The sequence below is a fragment of the Lissotriton vulgaris genome, chromosome 11 (assembly GCF_964263255.1).
Source record: "Lissotriton vulgaris chromosome 11, aLisVul1.2, whole genome shotgun sequence".
Taxonomy (NCBI): Eukaryota; Metazoa; Chordata; class Amphibia; order Caudata; family Salamandridae; genus Lissotriton; species Lissotriton vulgaris.
Genome location: NC_141699.1, coordinates 156,750,769 through 156,774,101, shown reverse-complemented (window position 1 = coordinate 156,774,101; position 23,333 = coordinate 156,750,769). Strand labels below are relative to the sequence as shown.

General features: G+C 47.5%; 1 protein-coding gene across 1 annotated transcript in view; it reads right to left on the bottom strand.

Annotated features, from left to right (window-relative positions):
- Positions 1–18,907, bottom strand: part of IFT81 (intraflagellar transport 81) — a 1,042,527-nt gene extending 1,023,620 nt beyond the window's left edge. The window contains exon 1 of the mRNA XM_086943010.1: positions 18,735–18,907. The gene's annotated coding sequence lies outside the window, so the exon portion shown is untranslated. The remainder of the gene's footprint in view (positions 1–18,734) is intronic.
- Between the last annotated feature and the right edge of the window lie 4,426 nt (positions 18,908–23,333).

The following is a 23,333-nucleotide window of genomic DNA, read 5'->3' as shown; positions in this document are numbered from 1 at the left end:
AGACACACACACCCAGAGCCACACACACCCCCCCAGAGCCACACACACACACACCCAGAGCCACACACACACACACCCAGAGCCACACACACACACACACACACACACACCCAGAGCCACACACACACACACCCAGAGCCACACACACACACACACACACCCAGAGCCACAGCCACACACACACACACATACCCAGAGCCACAGCCACACACACACATACCCAGAGCCACAGCCACACACACACATACCCAGAGCCACAGCCACACACATACCCAGAGCCACAGCCACACACACACACATACCCAGAGCCACAGCCACACACACACATACCCAGAGCCACAGCCACACACACATACATACCCAGAGCCACCCCCAACCACCCAGAGCCACACACACACCCACCCAGAGCTACACACACACCCACCCAGAGCTACACACACACACCCACCCAGAGCCACACACACACACCCACCCAGAGCCACACACACACACACACCCAGAGCCACACACACACCCAGAGCCACACACACACACACACACACACACACCCAGAGCCACACACACACCCACACCCAGAGCCACACACACACACACACCCACCCAGAGCCACACACACACACACACCCACCCAGAGCCACACACACACCCACCCACCCAGAGCCACACACACACCCAGAGCCACACACACCCACCGCCACACACACACCCTCCCACCCAGAGCCACACACACCCACCCACCGCGCCACACACACCCACCCAGAGCCACACACACACACCCACCCAGAGCCACACACACCCACCCACCCAGAGCCACACACACACCCAGAGCCACACACACCCACCGCCACACACACACCCTCCCACCCAGAGCCACACACACACACCCACCCAGAGCCACACACACACCCACCCAGAGCTACACACACACCCACCCAGAGCTACACACACACCCACCCAGAGCCACACACACACACCCACCCAGAGCCACACACACACCCAGAGCCACACACACACCCACCCAGAGCCACACACACACACCCAGAGCCACACACACACACACACCCAGAGCCACACACACACACACCCAGAGCCACACACACACATCCACCCAGAGCCACACACACACACCCACCCAGAGCCACACACACACACACCCACCCAGAGCCACACACACACACCCACCCAGAGCCACACACACACACCCACCCAGAGCCACACACACACACCCACCCAGAGCCACACACACACACCCACCCAGAGCCACACACACACAAGAGCCACACACACACCCAGAGCCACACACACCCACCCACAGCCACACACACACCCTCCCACCCAGAGGCACACACACCCACCCACCCACCCAGAGCGCCACACACACCCACCCAGAGCCACACACACACCCACCCAGAGCCACACACACACCCACCCAGAGCCACACACACACCCACCCAGAGCCACACACACACCCACCCAGAGCCACACACACACAGGAGAGCAAGCACAGCGAGGGGGCAGGGAACTAAAAGTAAAATACTAAAAATAAAATATTCCATGTCGCAATTAAAGTTACCATCACCCAGTCACTGGTTAATGACTGTAAAAACATCATCATCACCTATGTACCGAAGGGAGGAGTAAAGAACCTCAGGATGCCCTTCAGTGTAAAAGTCTTCATTGGCTTAGGGTGCAGGTGGGTCTTATTTGTGTTTGAGCCAGCAGGCTCTAAAGCAACTATGCCCAGATGTGGGAGTCCCTCCTCAGGGGACTCGGTACCAACCATGCCCAGGTGGAGCCCTTGTGGGCTTTAAATCAGAAATGCCCCTGGGAGCCTCTCAGGCTCTCACTCAATTATGCCCCTTGAGCCTCTCCTTGCTCCGGTCCCACTCCGATAAGGTCACTCTGCTGCCGGCATGCGGGACTCTCTGGCTGCTGGTCTGCTTCCTTCGCCCTCCTCTCGCTGGGGGAGCCTCGGGGAGAGACGCTGGCTACAATCCGGTGGTGGAGGAGCACGGGGTAGGCTCCCGTGGACTTCCTGCCTTTCTCTTGGCCAATAGCTTCCTCCCAGCCGGGAGAAGTGGAAATGGAGCCTGCGAGGCTCTTCTCTATGTCCCGGCCGGCCTCGCCCACCGTCAGGCGCGGCACCGGCTTCAGCTCTTTTCCTCGTCCTTCGTGGCAAGAGGGGCAATCGCAGCACACATTTTTGCATTTACCTAATGACAAAAGATCAGCGAGAAGGCATCGGACTGGGAGGGGGTGGAATGAACGGGGAGAAATGCCACGGCTGCAAGATCAGAGAGAAGGCATCGGACTGGGAGGGGGGTGGAAAGAACGGGGAGAAATGCCACGGCTGTGTCTCCTCGGCTCTGGCAGGGCAGGGAGAGGCTGCAGGAGGTTCCTGACGAGAAAGGAGCATTACGTGAACCCACCCGCTCGCCCTAGCTCCTAGAAAAAAATGCTGGCCGCAAACATCCTGGGGAAAAAAAAAATAAGACAACACCCACCGCCGCAATGAAGGCAACAAAGGGGCGGAGAGGGAAAAAGTCACCGGAACGCCCACGAATCGCCTCGGACAATGACTGACAGATCTCTCTTCCAATGGCTAGCCTCCATTTATGGAGCTAGTCAATGGAAGAGAGAGGCGGGACAAAGCCACATACTGCTTCTCAAAAGATTTCGCCTGACCAGAAAGGAGAAGCACAGTGATGTAAATCTGGAATTAATAATAATAATCTTATTTGGTGAGGGCTACAGGAAATGTGGAACAAACAATAGAAATAAAAAAAAAAATGTGCCATAGCTTACCAAAGCAAAAGAAGAAAAAAAAACTAGATAGTCGTTTTTAAGAAATGCGATAACGCCAGGACACGTGGCTCAGTGATTAAGTTAGATGTAAAAATATATACACAAATTCGTTGCTGACACTAAAACCAAGATTCTGAAGTTTTAGAGCTGGCTTTCCCACTTGTGATCCTGGACAAATCTGTTACCTCCCTGCCACACGCTCCTCATCTAAAAGACACACCGACTGTTTACTCAGACTAGCTGCCACAAAAAATAACCACAAAACAAGAGATTTGCATAGATCTAACAGCTAAAAAAAAAATCAATAATTATGAACAAATATGGAGGAGAAAAACCTTGAAGTTTCTGGCTTTAAAGAGAACGTTTCCCCAGGACCACAAATACACCGCACACCCCCTTCCCTACTTCTAACAGGAGCATTCACCCCAGAATCAAAGCACTGGCAGGGACCCACTGCAGCTGCCAAGCAGCATTTACAAGATCATCAGAGGTGTCTGCCGAGCTGCCAATCACATACATCTGATAGTGCAGTCCTCAATCACACTTCAGCTCTTCTCCTCACTTATACCCACTCATGTGTGGAGACAGAAGGGGCCACTAGAGAGTCACTGGGAGACAGACAGCAGAGGGCGAAGGCATGGACACGAGGAACACACACTGGGAGACAGAAGGGAGTCACAGATGTAGGGGAAATGGAAACGCAGGAAGAGGCAAACACAGGCAGTTACAGACAATGGGAGACACAGACACTAAGACACACAGACAGAGGCGGACCACAGAACCTGCTGACACTGGGAGAGAAAGACCATGGGAGATGTGGACACATGGGAGGTAGACACAAGAAATCACAGACACTGGGAGACACAGACACTAAGAGACACAGATACAGATGTGGACCACAGAGCCTGCAGACTCTGGGAGAGGCAGACCATGGAAGATGCGAACACATGGGAGATGCACATGGGAGAAACAAGCCCATGGGAGAAACAAGCACATGGAGACACAGAGGTGGCCCACAGAACCCGTAGACACTGGGAGAGACAGACTTTGGGTGATGCAGGCACATAGGAGATGTACACTGGAGACCAGACACATAGGAATCATAACGCAGAGACACAGAATATGGGAGACACATACACTAAGAGCGACACAGATGGACCACAGAACCTGCAAACACTGGGAGAGACAATCCGTGGGAGATGCATATGGGATATGACGGCACGTGGGAGAGAAAGACACATGGGTATCACAGACAATGGGAGACACAGACACTAAGACAGAGACACAGTGATGGACCACAGAACCCGCAGATACTGGGAGAGAGAGTCATATGGGAGAGGCAGATACATGGGTATCACAGACACCGGGAGACACAGAGACTAAGACAGAGAGACACATTGATGGGCCACAGATCGCGCAGACACTGGAAGAGCCAGACATTGGGAGATGCAAATGGTAGATACCAGGACATGGCAGAGAGAGATACATGGAAGAGAGAGACACATGGGAGAGGCAGATACATGGGTATCACAGACACCGGGAGATACAGACACTGTGTCACAGAGAAACATTGATGGACCATCGAACTCGCAGACAGTGGGCGATACAGACCTTGGCAGATGCAACACAGGGAGTATCAGACACATGGGAGAGGCAGACAGAGTGACTCACAGACACTGGGAGACACAAACACCAATAGACAGATGGACGACAGAGCCTGCAGACAGCAGAAGAGACAGACTTTGCGAAATGCAACAAGCAATACAGGGAGACTCACACATATGGAAGAGGCAGACAGAGTGACTCAGACACCGAGAGAAAGACACTAAGAAACAAAGAAAAAGAGATGGGCCACAGACACTTGGTGATACAGACTTTGAGATGCAACAAAGGGAGAATCAAACAAATGGGAGACGCAGACACTAAGAGACAGACGGACAACAGAGCCTGCAGACACTAGAAGAGACACACCTTGGGAGATGGCAACACAGGTAGAAACAGAGGACACAGTCACACAGACAAGAGCTGCACACACAGAGAGACTAAGAGAGACTAAGACACAGAAAGCAGACAAATATATGGACCAGAAAAGCCAGACACTGGGAGAGAGAGACAGAGAAACATCGGCAGCCATGAACACCGAGACACACGCTGCTGCGCACTTTTTTTTTTGAGACAGAGAAACACCAGCAGCCGTGAACACCGAGACACACGCTGCTGCGCACACTCAAGGGGGTGAAGACTGCAGCCAAACACAGATCACACCAGGGGCAGGAAGTTAAAAAAAAAAGTTTCAAAAGTGGCAGCTGGTAATCTCTCCCTGCGTCCTATCTGTCCGCACTGCTCTCGCCCCCTGCGAGGGGGGCCCAGCACCCCCTGGCCCCTCTTCACTGTGACCGGAAGTGGCCCCCGTAGCCCCGCGCCCCTCAGCACTGCACCGCTGCCTGGAGTCTACCGATAAAGGCTCGGAAGCCGCGGCCCAGCTTTCATACCTTCACCGTCCCCCGCACCCCTTACACAGTGTGACGGTCACAACAGAGACAGCCAGAGGACTCAGTCGACGGCGGCAAGCAGGCGGCCACGCATGTTAACGGGCACCACGTGTGCTCTCTTTAAAGTTTGTAGGGGGACAGGTGCTGTCCGCACACTGGAACCAGCAGGGAGAGTTCGAGCACTGGAAGAATGGCTCCCTGATCGAAAGAGTGCGGGAACAAAAACAAATGCATCAGAGGATGCAGTTTAAGTGGACGGGCACAGGACAGGGGCTAGCACAGGGAGGGAGGGTGGCGGGAACGGGCACAGAACAGGGGGGGGCGGGAAGCGGGAGGGGGGCAGGAATGGACCCGAGCTAACGGGCACCACGTGTTCTCTCTTTAAGGTTTGTAGGGGGACAGGTGCTGTCCGCACACTGGAACCAGCAGGGAGAGTTCGAGCACTGGAAGACAAAAACAAATGCATCAGAGGATGCAGTTTAAGTGGACGGGCACAGGACAGGGGCGAGCACAGGGAGGGAGGGTGGCGGGAACGGGCACAGAACAGGGGGGGGGCGTGAGGGGGGCAGGAATGGACCCGAGCTAACGGGCACCACGTGTGCTCTCTTTAAAGTTTGTAGGGGGACAGGTGCTGTCCGCACACTGGAACCAGCAGGGAGAGTTCGAGCACTGAAAGAATGGCTCCCTGATCGAAAGAGTGCGGGAACAAAAACAAATGCATCAGAGGATGCAGTTTAAGTGGACGGGCACAGGACAGGGGCGAGCACAGGGAGGGAGGGTGGCGGGAACGGGCACAGAACAGGGGGGGGGCGGGAAGCGGGAGGGGGGCAGGAATGGACCCGAGCCGAGCTCCAGAAACAAATCCCTTGCACACGGGGAGGGGGGCGGAACGGACACACGGGGAGGGGGGAGGAGGGGGCGGGAAGGCAAGATGAGCAACTGCACACGCACTTCCGAGCGGGAGGGGGAGGGGGGGGCGGGAAGCGGGAGGGGGCGGGAATGGACCCGAGCCGAGCTCCAGAAACAAATCCCTTTCACACGGGGAGGGGGCGGAACGGACACACGGGGAGGGGGAGGAGGGGGCGGGAAGGCAAGATTTAACACGCACTCACCAGGGCTTCCTCCGGCGGCCGTGGTCGAAAAACGGGAAACGTGCACAGGACAGCGAGGAGGGGGGCGGGAGGAGGGGGACGGCGGGAGGAGGGACACAGAGTAAGGCAGGACAGCAGCAAGCACGGCCCGGCCGGACCAGACTCGGGGGCGTTCCCGGCGTCCCGTGACGTCGGCAAAAGCCAAAGAATGTCGGGAACGCCCCCGTGTCTGGTCCGGCATTGACGGACAGGCCCCTCGTCCAATGGCTAGGCTCCGTTTATGGAGCTAGCCAATCGGACGGGGGGGCGTCTTCCATAGTGCTTACTATACTCATTAGATTTCTCTGGAGGCGGAGCCTAGCTCCGCTCACCAGCGAAACCTAATAAAGGATACTAGACACCTTTCACCCTCCCCACTACCTATGCCACTGAAGGAATAAAATATGTTTTATACACTTCAAGGACTCCTCTCAGGTTTCTTGCAAACAGATCACATGGTATTGCCTTATAAAAATAATATATTACTAAAGCATGATGTCATGGTGCACCGTCACTTACAGACAGCATATCACTAATGAAATTGCCACAAACGTTCCCACTAACATGCAGTTGTACCGATAAATCTATATAGCGTATAAACAATGTGTGGAATTAGAGTTTCAGCAAAAATAAGTATTATTTGCTCTTCACCAAGTAACGTGTTCTGATTTGTTTTCATCCTCTTAAAATCTTGTTTTTCATCACATAGAATTACAAAAAATGTGCGTTCATAACTAATGAAATATATTTTGAAATGTTTACACAGTTCACCTATTAGCTATTTAAATGTTGTTAGAACAAAACCGGACATCCTACAGCCTTTTATGTAATACTCTTTGTACAGCACCAGTGCCAGACAGTTCAATTTACAAAATCCTCTAACTGTGCAGTCGGAGAAAGAAAAGTAATTGTAAGAACACAAACTGACTTTTGACCTCTGTCTCTAAAAGCAGAGAAAATATGGCTGGCAAGATTAAAACAAGATTCAAAGGCATCTTTATTGTTCATTCACTTTCTGAGTCAACAGAACATCTGTTCTTTGTCTGCTCACCAGAACAGGCCAGTATATCTGACTTGCCATAAAGAGTGGGCGAGTAAATTTCTTGAGGCCTGCACTATAGGACACGCCACTCCACTGCTCTCTATGGCTTGCCACTCCATCATATGACAGCAGTGCACTGTATGACACTCTACGCCACTGTACAACACTGTATCACAATACAACACGCCACTCTACGAGACTCCACTATACTACAATACTGTACGATACTCCACAACACTGTATTCCACTAAACTCCACTCTATGCCACTATATTCTACAACACTCTATACCACTGTAAGACATTCTACTTGATGACGCTCCACTGCTCTGCAGTCGACACTCCACTGTATGACACTCAACTGCACTTTACGACACGCCCCTCCAATATCCAACACTCCAACGCACCTTAAGATACTCCACCCCACTATAGGACACACCACTTCAAAGTAGAACACTTTACGCCACTGACTCCACTCCACCCCACAATACTGTCCTCCAATATACTCTACGACATAATTTGAAGATGTTGCGCAAACTCTAAGTTGGGTGTGTATAGTAAAAATAAAGACTAAAGTTTTCCTAACTTTAACTTAGCCTTTTTTTTGTCACTGAAAATATATATATATATATATATATACATACATACATACATACATACACACACACACACACATATACATATATTAATTAATGTTTCCACTTGAGCATATTTAAAGGTGTATTTAGACAAATGCTTCATATCAAAATTTAACAATGAGAGACAAAAAATTGTGGAAAAGTCCATACAAAAATAATGGCCAATTTTGCAGGCCCGAAAATCAACACAGTAAAGTGTTTGGGGCAACAATGTTTAATTTCTGTCTTCTCATCACCTAAAGGTTTATATCTAAACGATTCACCTCCAAACTTTTCCTGACATCAGATTTTTATTGTAAACCTTTTTTTTATTGCTACGTAAGATACTTTATAGAACAATAAAACAGATGGTGGCCTGTAAAAACTTTCAACAATAACTTGCCATTCACACAATAAGCCATATTGGTCTGTTTTATAAAGGGAAATTACATATGTAAATTGACATTATTTCAGTTCCAGTCTCTGGAGATTATGTTTATTTAGACAGTCAATCTGCTTTTGTTCAAGTTAAGCATTTGCTCCTCAATCCCCTCTGGATAGTGCAACCACCTTTTCCATATTTTAGTTTGTTTCTGGGTCATCTCCTAGCCTCATATACTGGACGCTCAAGGACTAAACAAGTGCAGATTTGCATTTATTTACACTAAATGCTGATGAACTCCTCTAATTCTGAGCAATATCCCTTATAGCGAGGACAAGTCTGAGTGTCAGATATTTTTTTCATATAGTAAATGTATATCCTTAGTCCTCTAGTACAATGAGTGGGGACATTTTAGGGGTTCATGTGATCGGGTGGTTGAGGATTTCTTGTAATGGTTCAGATATGGTTTCTCAATAGAGAAATAGTTTGCAGCACTTTCATACAGTGTGGATGAAATTTCCTTCTGTTTCTGTGAATTATATGAAGATCGAGTCAGAACTGTGGCCGATCTGCCACAGTTTAAGTGAGGTGAGGTCGATTTTATACAGGTATCTGAATTGGATTAGATAATATCTAGTGGAAATTGCTGCTTCCCTAGGTGCTATTAGTGCGAATGTCCATTCTTCTTCTTCGAGCCGCCCAGCATCAGCCTTCCAGATCTTCCTTAGCTTAGCAAAGGTGACTGGTGTACTAATTGTGATGGATTTGTACATTAATGATATTTGGCCTTTTATCATCTATTAACTTGGCTTCAAGTGTAATCAAAGGCGATATCTCCTCAGTGTTCTTTAGATAGAGTATTAAAGTTATAAGTGTTGGGCCGTTATTCTAGATATTTCTTCCAGTATTTAAATGTATTTTCACTTTGCTCTTGGATTCAGATTTCATCATTCTGCATTCAGTTCAAAACTGTTTAGATAATTTGCATATATTCTATTTGAATTCACTATATTTCAAATATTTGATACTGCTATTTATACCATCTCCGTAATGTTGAAACAGCAAAGATGCGCAAAAGCTCTCCAATTCCATTGATGAATGCTTCTTTTTTTCAGTTTAAGATTTAAACCGAACTAGCTTTTTGTGTGCAGACTGAACACTTGCATTCCAAAAATGACCATTTAAACAAATGTCTGCACATCCTGGCCTAGCTGCAGACCAAAATATATGGCCACTACCAATATGACACCCAACTTGGAAAGTACTACAAGAGGAGAAAAGTAGCTCTTACATTCAAACATAGAGTCTGTTGAGCATCGACACAGACTTGGAGTAGAAGTGCTGCTTGATCATGCTCAAAGTGGCCATTTAGATTACTGAGAATATATTTTCCAGGAAACTTTTCCCAACCTCGCACACCTTGAGTCAACCTTTGTGGTTGGCACCCAGATTCGTGTGTATAAAATGTATCCTGAACTTTCCATTCTTTTTCACCAGCTGAATCAATTTACCGTTTTGATCCTGCACTTTTGAAAGAGCTTTTCATGACCTCAAAGTCCCTTTAATCTGTGAGATAGAGTGGCTCTACATGTAAGGATTAATGCCCTCTAAGGAGGCCTCCAAATCAGCAATCTAATCAACAGAGGAAGTGATGTTCATTTTACATAATGACTTAATGGCACAAAGAAGTGTGATGTCGATAATTTATTTTGTTTTTTTATGGTTATAGTAGAATTCAAATGATTGGGGCCAGCTTTCAAGATTGTGGGAAGAAAGACACACTTTTCCATAATATTTGGCAATCTCCTGTGATCGAACCTTGCTGGGCGAGTCTCAGGGACTAAATGTCATCCGGGGGTTCCCAGTTGAGACAGACGAAAAGACGGTTTTGCAAGATGTATGAGATAGTTGTGCGCCACAGATATTTTTATAGTATCAAAAGAGTACAACCCTTGCCACGTAAAATGACAGTTACAGCATAACTTAATTACAGATACAACTCTTGAACAGGCAAGTTCTGTGATTGTTTTTTTGTAGATAACTAGAATGTTAAGGATTGTTTTTATGCCTTCACAAATGCGGCTCAGGTGCTAAGCAACAGAAGGCTGGTTTAATAGTTTTATCCTTTTTTGGGAGAAGATATCTCCAGAGCCAATCTCTCTTGCTCTCTGTTTGACCCTCATTGATGTATAGTTTTTCCGTCAGGCATCTTAGTAGATCTGAACATAAAGCCGTGCGTGCTATGCAGGTGATCTTGAAGGTGATCTGTGCTTTACCAGGAAGCAGTGACGTTGTTTAATGATTGGTATTAGGTGGTGTAATTTCTTAGTATGTGCTACTAGCCGACCTGCAGCATGCAATGCTGTGAGGGGGGAGATTGTTTATTTAGAGAGGCCGGCCAAGATGGTATTACCACTGTCTGTACATGTATCAGAATTTGAACTGAAGATATGAAGCCCTCTGGGAGGTTGAAGTTTTACATTTTCTTTAGAGTGTGTAACTGGTATTTATGATGTTGTGTAATGTGATATAAAGTGAAATGACGGCCTTGTGGTAGCTAGACAAGGCATTACTAACATATGGAGCAATTACCTTTAATGCATTATTGGTCTTTGGTGCACAAAGATAGACTAATGTATGCTGGTGCAGAAAGTGATGTACAGTCTTGGCAGCCTCAGAAAATGTGACAAAATGTAGGGGCCTTAGAAAGAACATTATGGACTTTCATGACTCTATTAATTGCTGAACCCTCGCCTGAACCCTCCTTCAGCCCGGTTGCTCCCCCACGCTCCAGCCTGGTATCGTTTGACCTCCTGCCTTCGAGATACTAGCGCTGCATTGACTCAGCTAATCTTTCATTTTATAGCGCTGCACGATCGCTTCATAGCGCTGCACTGTTGGGATTTACTTATTTATTTATTTAATTGTGCTGCTCTGTCTAATTGACTTATTTAATCTGCGCCGCACTGTCGCTTTTATTTAATTATCAACGCGACGTCGCTGAGGCAGTTACTTTGCATTTAAATTATATTCAGCTGATAGTGCGTGTAAGGCTCTCGCCTTTGACCCTCCATTTTGTGTTGTTGTTGTTGTTGCCGCCCCTCCTCCCGCCACCGCCTCCCAGCTGCTGCCCCTCCCACGCTCCGCCCCCTCCACCATCCATTTATGGCCAATGCCCCCACGTGCAGCGTCCACGCGCTACGGCCACGCCGAAGGTGCGCCAAAGGTAAGCCCGTCTACGCCCGTCCGCGCCTGGCCCGCGCCCAGCGCCAGACCCCCTGCCCCTCGCGCTGCCCAGCCCTCCCGCATCACCTACGATGCCGCCACCCTCCTAGCCCTTAACCCCGGTCGCGCCCCCAACTGCGTCCAAGCCGCTCCTGGACACACCCATGGACCTTTCTCCTGCTACTCCTGCAAATTCAGCGGCACCGACAACATCTCCACTACGACCACACCACAGATTCCCGACCCCACCCACCTACAATGCATCCTTCTCAACACCCGCTCGGTCCACAGACACGCCATCGACCTATGGAATCTACTAGACACCATCTCTCCGGACATCGCCTTCCTAACAGAAACATGGATGAACGCTTCCTCCGCCCCAGACATCACCATCGCCATCCCTGAAGACTATAAGATCACTCGCAAGGACCGTACCGGCCACACAGGAGGAGGAATCGCTATCGTCCATAAGAAATCAATCCGCATCTCAACCAGCTCTGACGCCAACCTCGCCAACTCCGAACACCTTCACTTCCAGATCCACATCGACCCCAAGACCACACTTAGAGGCACCCTCCTCTACAGACCACCAGGACCCCGCGCAAAATTTAGTGAAGACATCACGGACTTCATCACTCCTCACGCGCTCCCCTCAAAAGACTACATCCTTCTGGGAGACCTCAACTTTCACCTTGAAAAGATCAACGACCGCAACACCACCACCCTCTTGGACAACCTCGCCAACCTCGGACTTAAACAACTGGTCACTTCCCACACCCACATCGCAGGTCACACTCTCGACCCCATCTTCACCTCCAGCAATCATGTCTCCTTCAGCCACACTACGGATCTCCTCTGGACTGACCACAGCTGCGTTCACTTCACCTACAACAAGCCAAAACCCATCAACCACCTCCAACCAACTCTGCAAAGAAACTGGAACAAAATCACCACCGACCAGATCTCCTCATCGCTCCTTCTAAACACCCCAGCCCACTCTTCTAACCCAGACCAAGCCGCCGCCAACTTCACCCTATGGTTATCCAACACCGCCGACACCTTAGCACCACTGAAAAAACGCCAAAGCAAACCTGGCAACAAGAAGGCCTCATGGTTCAACGATGATCTTAAGAAGTCCAAGAAACTCTGCCGCTCCCTTGAAAAGGCCTGGAAAAAAGACCCAACCACTAGCACCAAGGACGCCTTCAAAAACGCCACCCGCACTCACCACCAACTAATCCGAAAGGCCAAGAAAACAGCATTCAAGGATCGACTTGACAACAACGCCCACAACAGCAAGGAACTTTTCAACATCGTCAAGGAATTTTCCAATCCCTCGGCCAACTCCAACGACATCACCCCCTCTCAAGCCCTCTGCGACTCCCTAGCCTCATTCTTCCACAACAAGATTGCAGACATCCACAACAGCTTCGACAACCAACCCGGAGACCAACCCACCCAACCTTATGCTGAACACTCTTCCCCCGTGAACACCCTTAACGACTGGAACCCAATCTCCACTGAGGACACCATCCGCCTAATGAACTCCATCCACTCAGGATCCCCCACAGACCCATGCCCTCACCACATCTTCAACAAAGCAGACTCCGTCATAGCACCGCACCTCCGAGACGTCATCAATTGCTCCTTCATCTCCGCCACCTTCCCGGAAAACTGGAAACACGCTGAACTCACCGCCCTTCTGAAAAAACCCACAGCGGACCCCACCGAACTCAAAAATTACCGCCCCATTTCGCTCCTTCCATTCCCGGCCAAAGTAATCGAGAAAGCTGTCAACAACCAACTCGCCGCTTTCCTCGAAGCCAACAAATCCCTCGACCCCTCACAATCTGGCTTCCGAGCAAAACACAGCACTGAGACCGCCCTCATCGCAGCAACAGACGACATTCGAACTCTACTGGACAATGGAGACACAGTCGCCCTCATCCTCCTCGACCTCTCTGCAGCATTCGACACAGTCTGCCACAGCACCCTTTTACAACGCCTCAGTAACATCGGAATACAAGGAAAAGCACTTGAATGGATCACCTCGTTCCTCACCGGAAGAACCCAGAGAGTCCGCCTTCCACCATTCAAGTCCCACCCTCTTCAACGTATACATGAGCCCCCTCGCGGCCATCGCCCGCCAACACAACCTCAACATCATCTCTTACGCGGATGACACTCAACTAATCCTTTCTCTCACCAATGACCCCAGCACCGCCAAAACTAACCTACACGAAGGAATGAAAGAAGTTGCCGAATGGATGAAACACAGCCGTCTGAAACTGAACTCATATAAAACAGAAGTCCTCATCCTAGGTACATCCCCCTCTGCATGGGATGACTCTTGGTGGCCGGAAGCCCTTGGAAAAGCACCCATCCCGACAGACCACGCACGGAACCTAGGCGTCATCCTGGATTCTTCACTCTCTATGAATAGACAAGTCAGCGCCGTATCCTCATCCTGCTTCAACATTCTTCGCATGCTCAAAAAAACATTTCGCTGGATCCCCACCGAAACCAGGAAAACTGTCACCCATGCTCTGGTCACGAGCTGACTGGACTACGGAAACACCCTCTACGCAGGTACCACCGCTAAACTCCAGAAGAAACTCCAACGAATCCAAAACGCCTCAGCCAGGATCATATTAGACATCCCACGCAACGAACACATCTCTGGTCACCTGAAAGACCTCCACTGGCTACCCGTCAATAAGAGAATCACTTTCCGACTGCTAACCCACGCACACAAATCACTCTACGACATCGGACCAGAATGCCTCAACTCACGACTGTCCTTCTACACCCCCTCCCGACAACTACGTTCTTCCAGCCAAGCCCTCGCCACTGTACCTCGCATCAACAAGACCACCATGGGAGGCAGATCCTTCTCATACCTGGCTGCTAGAACATGGAACTCACTCCCCACTTACCTTCGCCTCACCCAGAACCACCTAGCATTCAGAAAGCAACTTAAAACATGGATATTTGACAAGTAATCCTCCTCCCCTTCCTAAGCGCCTTGAGACCCTCTGGGTATGTAGTGCGCTATATAAATTCTTTGACTTGACTTGACTTGACTTTAGTGTGACAAGGTGTTGTACCACATGCCTCTTTCTTTTTTTTATATATTTTATTTTATATATATTTTATTCCAAATTTTAAGACGTAACAATGTTAGTCAATGCAGGGTGGCACTGTATTTTTTAAAATCCCTCCCAGATCTATTTGTTTGTTTCTCTGTAACCATTTTATGGGCATGCGTGAGAAAGAGAAAGTACCAGGGGAGTCTGTGGATATAATTTGCTCATCTCAGTAACTGTGTAATTCTGTGATAACGAGGCACTAGGCATCATAACAACTTAAGACTTTTTTATGATCTGGAAGTTTTCTTGTGATGCATACTATTTGAATGCAATGCTTATGATTTGTGTTTGTAATTATTGTGTGCTTTATGATCACTACCAACTGATCGAATAAAGATTTTAAAGTAAAAGTAAAGGATGCAACATGCGCAACTGTAACTTACCTGCAAACTCTGGTGTACATTGTGACCTGCTAGAACACATTGTAACCAACTTGTTTAAAATGTATATTACCTGTAAATTACCTGTTACATCGCATTATGTAGTGTGCCCTTCTCTGTACCACACTCTGATGGTTTTGTGTCATGTTTATGCTTAATAAATCTCTCAGTAAATATATATATATATATATATATATATATATATATATATATATATATATATATACACACACACACACACACACACACACACATGGGTTCACGTTGACACATCAACAATGGTGATAATAGTATAAAATGCACAAATATAACAATATAAACACCAAAAACCGAGAGGCAGTCAGCAAATAGTAGGGCATATACATTTACAAATGCTTCTTGGCACTGTAACCAAAAGGCAAAACAAAAGTCATGAAATAAACTCACTGATGAATGCAGACATGGCACAAGCAGAATAGAAGTAGGTAAGCCACTGAAAGCTCGAGCCAGGCACAAGCCAGAAGGCTGGTTCTGGCTCAGCTCAAGGTCCTTTTGGAACCTCAAGCCCAAGACGAGCTGAGCTTTCACAGGAGACGATTTGGCCAAGTGGCTACACCTACCAACCATGCAATATGGGAATCAGGTCGTTAAAACGCTATTGTGCTTCTAAATATGTTTCAAATAAAATTGGTTTTGAAAGGGAATCAGGTCAGACTCCCGGCCTCCTAAACATCACATGGGGAAAAAAAGTGTAACATAGCCTGTGTCTCTTGTGACGTGCTCCTATGTCTTTGGGCAAGCTAAGCGCTATATGCAACTGACAAAAATAAAATGCGGATTCTGCCTGTCACCCATGCTCTAATCTCATCGCCCAAGAATTAAGGACAAAGCATTAACCTTTGTTGCCAGAAAGATATACCTATCTAGCACCTGGATTGCAGTATGAAATTTGAACATCTGTGCTCAATCCAGGCTTCCTTACTTAACCAAACTGTGTGATCCTAAGCAAATACTTTATTTCACCGAGTCCCCTTTTTCATGATCACATATGAATGTAGCACCTTCAAATACGAGAGTTCAGAATGTGCACTGTGAAAAAAAAAAACTCTTTTGTGTACGACTTAAAAGCCTATAATATTGCTTCACCTGTAGTAAGAATCCAGGCCACATGTAAGGAACACATGACCTCTGAAGTGACTCTTAGTTTAGAAGTCAACTTTAACAGACGTATGTGTGTATGTATTGCGTATTTATATAGCGCTAAACTGTCACCCAAAGGGTATCCTGGCGTTTTAACTCCTTGAAACCATGCGTGATGGAACACTACCACAATGTCTACACTATCCTGGAAAAAAGGGAAGTTTTTAGCCCTTTCTTAAAAGAGGAGAATTCCCCGATGCTCCTTAGGGACAGAGGAAGAGAACTCCATAGTTTGGCTGCCGAAAATCCAAAGGAGCGTCCACCCATCCGGGTCCTCAAGATCTTGGGAACTACCACCAGGCATGCTGAAGAAGATCGCAGGAGTCTGGCTGGAGTATACCACGAGAACATCTCCTGCAGCGGAACAGGCCCCTGACCATGAAGGGCCCTAAAAACTAGGCATACTGCCTTGAAACAAATGTGCTGATGGATTGGCAGCCAATGAAGGTCCGCAAGTGCCAAAGAGGAGGAGTCAAAACACCGCAGAGAGAGTGCCAGCTTAGCAGCCATGTTCTGTACTCGCTGCAGCTTGCCAATCAGGTTGTCGGGCCCACCCAGGAGTAGTGTGTTGCAGTAATCCAACCTGCTTAAGATGATACTTCGCACCACCTCTGGTCGGGCATAGGCCGGAAGAAGGGGAAGGATCTTGCGTAGCGTGCGAAGCAGCAGCATACAAGTAGCCACTGTTTTGTTCGTGAACGCATCCAGCTGTAAATTTGATCCAAACAGCACACCCAAATTCCGGACAGAGTCTGCCGCCACGATATTACCCTGGGAAGAAATAGGCCAAAAGTCTGTCGGCAAGGGCCGTGGGATACGGTCCAAGGAACAATGCATGTATGTATGGTGAACGTAGTCGACTGGATGCAGGACAACTGCCTCAAACTCAACACAGATAAGACAGAAGTCTTAATCTTCGGGAACAACACCTCGCATGGTGGCCTGCGGAATTCGGCCCATCCATGCCCCGAAACACCATGCCCACAACCTCAGTTTCATCTTGGACAGCAAGCTGTGAAGAAATAGGTAAACGCAGTCTCGTCCACCTGCTTCGCAAGATCTTCAGATGGTTCCAGGTCAACATCAGAAGGACCATCATGCAAGCTCTCGTAACCAGCAGGCTGGAACTATGGGAACACACTCTAAATAGGGATCACTGCACGCCTCCTGAAAAGACTACAGACAATACAAAGCTCAGACGCAAGACTTTTCCTCAAACTCGCAAGATGGAACCACATCACACCCCACCTCAAGAAGCTATGATAGCTCCCAATACAGAAAAGATGCCAATTCGAAATGTTCACCCACTGCAGAATGAAGGACCATTAACAAACACATAACCTTCCACCAACCGACCAGTAAACTACGATCTGCCACCCTCTTCCTCGGAGACACCCTCAGGTTCCGCTGATGCAACAGCGAGGGACGCTCCTTCTCATACCAAGCGGCCAAAGCTTGGAACACCCTACCCCTGCATCTCAGGACCGTCTCGTCTCTCTAGCAATTCAAGAAAGGACGGAAGACCTGGATGTTTGAATCAGAGGACCACCACGAAGCAGTCATCTTACTGCAGCGCCTTGAGACCCTCACGGGTGATTCACCACACTTTATAAATCCTTGATTTATAGTAAACTTCAATATTAGGGCGGGAGCACCAATGTTCCCCAGTACATGTTTAAAAATTCTACTTTTTAATAAATAGTTCTGAATGCAGAGATATAATTTAATGTAATATGGTGAAAAGCATCGGTGTGTTGAAGTAAAACACCTTTTTTTATTTTGAAGGCAGCTTATAATATTCTGCATATTATACTAGAATACTTTTTGCATGACTTACATGCCAAATATTTTCAAGGGTCAGTTCGTGCACGAGCTCTTAAAGCCAGAGCCCGCACTTGGCTTGGCTCTTCCTGTTAATTTGTTGGCTCGCCTTCCTATCAAGCACTAGCTCACATTTTGTGCCCTGGCAGTGGCTGTACACAGAGAGCAGGAGACACGCTGCCGGGCACATCAGGCTGTTACCTTGCTTCTGACTCCTGGCGCTGTATGTATGCAAGTAACCCTCAATGCCAACAGTTCCCAGTTAATTATAAGGCGACTTATCAATGCTCCTATTAACACATATACTACACTGAAAGGGAGGTGGAAGAACAGCTTATCGTCCACACAGCAACCAAAATATAGAAACTAAAGCTTATGCAGCTCGCAGCTCAACATTTCAGTGCAAGAAGCACCCCCAACAAAACGTTAACCTGCGCGCCCCCTGTACAAAGCGGAGTCTAGACTGGGCGAGAGTCTAACCCAGACATTAATTACAACCGTCCGTTTCACCCACCTTGAGAGCAAGACTGTCATATGCTCTTTTCCCCTCTCCTAGTTACCAGCAGCTTGTGGTTGCTAACCATAACCGGAAACGGGTAGTCGTCATGTCCGCTAGTAGAACGCTTTAGACTCTCGAAGGAAAAAAAAAAGAGGCGACGTGGAGCGCTTGATATTTTGCCTTCGTTCGTGCTTACGTAAGGCAGCCATCTTTAAATGGTGTCCATAACTGACTTCTTGTCCTAATATTTACCCGGTAGTAGGGCATTGAGATTTTTTACTGCACAGGACCAGAGGTAACCGTCTTGATCAAGCGATAGCATTTTGGTGATTACTTATTTTAGCAATAGTCTCACATCACAGCTGCATAATATTGTTTTTTTTCTCCCAACTAATTGCCTTGAAACTCCACAATTTATTGAAAGGGTAGGCATACGCGTTTTTTTCTATGTCAAAACAATGTGTGCATATTTCTGATTTAAGAAGTAAAAGGAAAACAAATTCAATCAACTATAGTTGCCTAGTTCTCATACATGCCAATACACCCAATGTATTTATTTATTTATGCGTTTTTATACAGCGCATACTTTACCCGGGGGTGTCAGAGCGCTTCACAATAGGAACAGAACTGATACATGAGAACATTACAAGTGAACAAATTACAAAAGCAAACGTTACATTACATGAGACAAAAGTGACAATCGTGAGCAAACAAAATACAAGAGGTAGCACACGGTGCATTACAGGAGCTAGTTACAAAAGCGTACAAAGTACAAGTAGAAGTATAATACGGCAATAAATGGAGGACACTCAAACATAAGAACAAACGTTACATAGGCAATGGTGGCACTTGTGCAAGTATCAAAAGCAAACAAAATGTAAGAGGTAGCAAACAGTGTGTTACAGAGAAAAGTGACGGCTGCAGATTACAAAAGAGTACCAAACACAGGTAAAAGGGTAATACTGCAAAAAATGGCAGACTCTCAAACCACAAGAACACACTGGGAAGGCACTTCCATAGTCATGGAGAATAGAACTTTTCTATACTAAAAAGTCTTCCTTCAGATAATAGAGAGGGCATTTGTAATTTTGTAATTTGTATGGGTATTTATAGAGCGCAACGGTCGCTCCGGAAGGAGCATCTTGGCGCTGATTTCCTGGTAGGAGATCAAATGACTTCCTAGAGGCTGAAGAATTAGATGGCTGCCACGGTGTAATCGTCGGGAAGGTTAAATATTCAGGTTTTTAGCAATTTCCTGAAGTGCTTTTCTTGGGTTTGGAACCTCAGGTTTTTGGGCATGAGGTTCCAGGCTTTAGTGGCCAGATAATTTAAGGTTTTGCCACCTTTTGTCTTCAGATTAAACCTAGCTGGAAGGATTAGATTGTCATTGGAGGAGCGTAGGGATCTGCTTGGGTTGTAGTGGGGGAAACGCCTGATGAGATATTTTGGGCCAGAGTTATTAAATACCCGGAATGCAACAATAAGAATCTTGAAGAATATTCTTTTATGGAGTGGGAGCCAGTGTAAGGATTTTAAAGCTGCGGATATTTGAGATTTTCTGGGAAGCTTCAGAACTAATCTGGCTGCGGAGTGAAGTACACTTCGGAGTTTTTTAAGTGTAGCCTTCTTTGCTCCAGCCAGAAGACCGTTGCAGTAGTCCAGGCGTGCGAGAACTAGGGCCACTGTTACGGTTTTTCTAGAGTCTAACGGTAAAAAGTGAAAGAATTTTTTTAGAGACTTTATGATTCCAAAACATCGGCCAGCCACAGACCTGACGTGTTGGTCGAAAGACAAATCGATGTCGAACAAGACTCCGATATTCCTTGCAGTTGTTACGGTCTGGGGGGGGCAGCTGAATCTTCAGGCCACCATAGGCCTGGACAGAAGATGGTGTTTTTTCCCATTGGGAGGATCTCTGTCTTACTGGAGTTGCATTTTAGATGGTTTATATCCATCCAGTGGAAAACAGCCTTCAGACAGTTTTTGAGGTTTTGCTCTGCCTTAGTCGAGTTTTCCTCTAAGGGCACGATGAGTTGCGTATCATCGGCATACGATGTTACAAGTATGCCGAATGACTCAATCAGAGATATGAGTGGAATAAGGTAAATGTTGAAGAGGAGAGGGCTCAGAATGGAGCCCTGAGGAACTCCTGATGAAACCCTCTTCTCTTTGGAGAGGAAAGGACCTAGGGCAATCCTTTGAGATCTGTCGGTTAAAAAAGACTTTATCCATGCTAGAGCCACCTCTGAGATACCTATATCTTTCAGTCTGCTAATCAGAATGGAATGCGAGATGGTATCAAACGCCGCTGTGAGGTCTAGAAGAATGAGGACGGCATTCTTCTTCTGATCCTGTAGCAGCTTTATAGAGTCAGTTAATTCAATCAGTCCCGTTTCTGGAGAGTGATGTGGGCGAAAGCCTGATTGTTGGGGGTGGAGTACGTTGTGTACTTCGAGATACCTTTTGAGTTCTCTATAAACCATTTGTTCAGTGATCTTATCTAGAGCAGGGAGGAGCGATATTGGACAGAGATTAGTAAGCTCAGAAGGGGATTTGTCGGATTTTTTCTTCAGGGGTTTAACTATTTCCTGTTTCCACAAACGAGGCACAGATCCCGTGCTAAGGGAGGAATTAACAATCTTGTTAATGATTGGGTTCACCACGTCATTGAGTTGATGGAGAATTCTGGGGGGGCAGGGGTCAGAGGGAGATCCAGATTTGCATGCCAAGATAACTTCTCTAGTTTGATCTAGATTGACCGGTGTGAAGTTTTTAAGACTTCCAACTGGAATTACTTTCTGAACAGAATTGCTTGAAACCTGAGTTGCTTGAGGAGGAGGGAATTTTTTTTGGATGGCGTCGATTTTCTCCTCAAAGAAGTCGGCATGAATTAACTTTGGAGGTGTCTTTGAAGGAGGAGAACTTTGTGGTCAGTTTTGAAGGCCTGGGAGAAGGTGATGATCCGGAGCTGAGGCGGAAGTGAGTTCCAGATTCTCACTGCGTTGCCTGAAAAGGATTGGGCCTTCAATCTTTCCTTCTTGAAAGTGGGAGGGTCAAGCAGTAGATTTTCTGCATTTCGTGACGGTCTAGAGCCTCCAGAGAGTTTCCGTTTATTCGCCAGGTAGCGAGGAGAGGAGGAGTGCAAGGCTTTGTGGGTGATGCAGGCAGTCTTGTAGATAGATCTTGCCTCAATGGGAAGCCAGAGGAGGGTGCATAACATGGGTGTGATGTGGTCGCTTCTTTTGGCCCCATAAATGAAACGAGCTGCTGAATGGAGAACAGACTTAAGGGGTGGACAGGTGGGATTTGGGGAGGCCAGTAAGAAGAGAATTGCAGTAGTCCAGTCTGGAGAGGACCAGCGATTGGACCAGGGTTTTAAGATCATGCTTCGGGAAGAAGCGCCGAATCCCCCAAAGAAGGCGCAGTTGGTATCGAGCATGAAGTTGAATTAATGTGGGAGAGTAGATTATGACACCAAGGGATTTTGCGCTGTCGACGATGATGGGTTTATTGTTCAGTAGATTCATCTAGTCCATCCATGATTGAACCGGGGGAGGAGAAAGTGAGGAGGAGAGGAGGGGGAATTCAGTTTTGGATGGATTCAGAATCAGTTGATGTGTTGACATCTAGTTTTGAATGGAGTCCAGAGTAGAGCTTATGAAGGAGAGATCGCGAGTGTAGGCAACCTTGAGGTAGATTTGAGTGTCGTCTGCGTAGAGATGATAGTGGACCCCAGATTTACTTAGGAGATTTCCCAGTGGTTCCACATAGAGATTGAACAATATGGGTGCAAGTATAGAGCCTTGAGGAACACCTTGACCCATCGCCAAAGGAGAGGAAAGACTGTCCGCTATTTTGATCATTTGGGATCTATCAGAGAGGAAGGAAGCAAACCATTTGAGCACAGTGCCCTCCAAGCCCATTCACTGTTGAAGAGTGTTGAGGAGGGTGTTGTGATTGACAGTGTCAAAGGCTGCAGAAAGGTCAAGGACAAATTAGAAGACAAGACCTTCCCCCCGAATCAAGTATCCGCAGTGCATCATCAATCACTTGCAGCAGGGCTGTTTCAGTGCTGCAGTTTTGGATGAAGCGGGACAGAAAATTGTCAAGAAGATCATTGTCCTTGATATGACGAGAGAGTTGTTTCGCAACACATCTTTCTTTGAACTTCGCAAGAAAGGGTAGGTTAGTGATGGGGCGGAAGTTGTTGAGGTCATTCGCATTAGCGGTTGGTTTTTTAAGCAGAGGGGTGACCTGCCCAGTTTTGAAGGGAATAAGAAGGGAGCCTTGACAGAGGGAGAGGTTGACCAGAGTGGTCCAATAGGGAAGAGAATGGGTGAAGAAGTCAATGGCAATGGCACTAGGGATCGGGTCAAGAGAATGGTTGGAGGGCTTTGTTTCGAGGATGCACTTGAGGAGGACATCTTCAGAGATGGGGTCGAAGTTCTGCCAAATGGCTAGTGATTTGCACTCCTCTGGAGGGGTAGAATGAGCGACCTGATCCACCGGCGATTTCACTTTTTCATCAAAGAATACAGCGAAATCTGCAGCTTTCTTTGTAGAATCCTCCAACTTGGATGTTGGGGAGAGCACTTAGTATTATTGATTAGATCA